This window comes from Corella eumyota, unplaced genomic scaffold, assembly GCF_963082875.1.
Source record: "Corella eumyota unplaced genomic scaffold, kaCorEumy4.1 scaffold_296, whole genome shotgun sequence".
Lineage (NCBI taxonomy): Eukaryota > Metazoa > Chordata > Ascidiacea > Phlebobranchia > Corellidae > Corella > Corella eumyota.
Window position 1 is genome coordinate 1 of NW_027658278.1, and position 2,500 is coordinate 2,500.

Below are 2,500 nucleotides of genomic sequence, written 5' to 3' on the forward strand. Positions count from 1 at the left end.
CCTACTCGCCCTGCGCGAATCGCGACCGACGCGTCGAGGCCCCCAGCTCGAGGTCGACAGCGCCGTCGTTGCGACTCGGGCGGCAAGCGGACGCGGCGCGGCTCGCCGGCCGCCACGCATCGCTGACGCGAGCCCGAATACCAAAACTTTCCACCTTCAACCGAGCGGCGATTGCCCGTCGCCGGGCATACGCACGCGAGCCGAGCCGTCGCGGAGCCGATCCCGCCGGCCGTTGTCGTTTCTGCGACCCTGAGACGGACGCGGTCCCGGGATGAACCCGAGGCCGCAATACGCGTTCAGATCGTCAATGCTCAATGTGTTCTGCAATTCACATTAAATCACGCAGCTTGCTGCGTCCTTCATCGACTCGCGAGCCGAGTGGTCCACCGCCAAGAGCCATCGTTTGTTTGTTTGCTTTTCGCTCTTCGATTCCTAACCTCGATTCGCCATCCGGCTGAAAAAATCGCGTGACGCCGAGCGGGTCGCGGTCGCAACAAATAGTGCGACAAGCCCGCGCACCGCATGAAGCCTTCGGGCACTCGACGCCGACAAAACAAGTTCCTGATCGCGGGGCGGCGGACGCGCCGAGGCACGTCGCCGTCCCGGTGTTTGCTCTTTCGCTCTTCGATTTTTTTTCTCGCGCTAATGATCCTTCCGCAGGTTCACCTACGGAAACCTTGTTACGACTTTTACTTCCTCTAAGTAATCAAGTTAGATCGTCTTTTCGGGCCAAGACCCAACCGTCGCCAGTCGAGCCCGGGCCCAATCGGAGGACCTCACTAAACCATTCAATCGGTAGTAGCGACGGGCGGTGTGTACAAAGGGCAGGGACGTAATCAACGCGAGCTAATGACTCGCGCTTACTGGGAATTCCTCGTTCAAGCGAAATAATTTCAATTCTCTATCCCTAGCACGACCGGGGTTCATCGGGTTACCCAGACCTTTCGGCCAAGGCGAACACACGTTGATCCGGTCAGTGTAGCGCGCGTGCGGCCCCGAACATCTAAGGGCATCACAGACCTGTTATTGCTCAATCTCGTGTGGCTAAACGCCACTAGTCCCCTCTAAGAAGTTAAACGCCGGCCGGGAAGGCCGCGTAACTATTTAGCAAGCCAGAGTCTCGTTCGTTATCGGAATTAACCAGACAAATCGCTCCACCAACTAAGAACGGCCATGCACCACCACCCACAGAATCATGAAAGAGCTCTCAATCTGTCAATCCTCGCTGTGTCCGGCCGGGTGAGATTTCCCGTGTTGAGTCAAATTAAGCCGCAGGCTCCACTCCTGGTGGTGCCCTTCCGTCAATTCCTTTAAGTTTCAGCTTTGCAACCATACTTCCCCCGGAACCCAAAGACTTTGGTTTCCCGCAAGCTGCCGGAGAGGTCGTCAAAATAACGCCCCCCGATCGCTAGTTGGCATCGTTTATAGTCAGAACTAGGACGGTATCTGATCGTCTTCGAACCTCTGACTTTCGCTCTTGATTAAAGAAAACATTCTTGGCAAATGCTTTCGCAGTCGTTCGTCTTGCGCCGATCCAAGAATTTCACCTCTAACGGCACAGTACGAATGCCCCCGTCCGTCCCTCTTAATCATTACCTCGCGCTCCGAAAACCAACAAAAAAGAACCGAGGTCCTATTTCATTATTCCATGCAACACTATCCAGGCGAAGCGCCTGCTTTGAACACTCTAATTTTTTCAAGGTAAACGTCCCGGCCGCCGCCGACACTCAGTCAAGAGCACCGACGGAAAACCGGAGGTAAAGCCAGAACGAACAGTGCACGCCTTGCGACGGACCGAACGCCTGCGCCCAAAATCCAACTACGAGCTTTTTAACCGCAACAACTTAAATATACACTTTTGGAGCTGGAATTACCGCGGCTGCTGGCACCAGACTTGCCCTCCAATGGATACTCGTTAAAATTTTTACAGTGTACTCATTCCAATTACAGGGCCTCGTTAGAGTCCTGTATCGTTATTTTTCGTCACTACCTCCCCGCGTCGGGAATGGGTAATTTGCGCGCCTGCTGCCTTCCTTGGATGTGGTAGCCGTTTCTCAGGCTCCCTCTCCGGAATCGAACCCTGATTCCCCGTTACCCGTAAGAACCTCGGTAGGCAGATACCGTACCGACGAAAGTTGATAGGGCAGACACTTGAATGATCCGTCGCCGGTGCAAGACCGTGCGATCAGCAAAGTTATCCCGAGTCGCCAACAAGACGAGCCGAAGCCCGGCAGGTTTTTGATATGATAAAGGCGCGCCTCCCGCAAGGTCGGCGCTTTTTGCATGTATTAGCTCTAGAATTACCACAGTTATCCAAGTAAAATTTACGATCAAATGAATCACGACTGATTTAATGAGCCATTCGCAGTTTTACCGTACGCAAGTTCGTACTGAGACATGCATGGCTTAATCTTTGAGACAAGCATATGACTACTGGCAGGATCAACCAGGTAACTATCGGCCGACAAAATACGCGAACGGAGTCTTTCGCTTTCCCCGT

At 53.9% G+C, this 2,500-nt stretch overlaps 2 non-coding genes across 2 annotated transcripts; both read right to left on the minus strand.

Annotated features, from left to right (window-relative positions):
- Positions 1-244: 244 nt before the first annotated feature.
- Positions 245-398, minus strand: LOC145762861 (5.8S ribosomal RNA). The gene has a single exon (XR_014288066.1). It is a non-coding gene; the product is annotated as a 5.8S ribosomal RNA (ribosomal RNA).
- A 245-nt stretch (positions 399-643) lies between these two features.
- On the minus strand, positions 644-2,453 carry LOC145762866 (small subunit ribosomal RNA). The gene has a single exon (XR_014288070.1). It is a non-coding gene; the product is annotated as a small subunit ribosomal RNA (ribosomal RNA).
- Between the last annotated feature and the right edge of the window lie 47 nt (positions 2,454-2,500).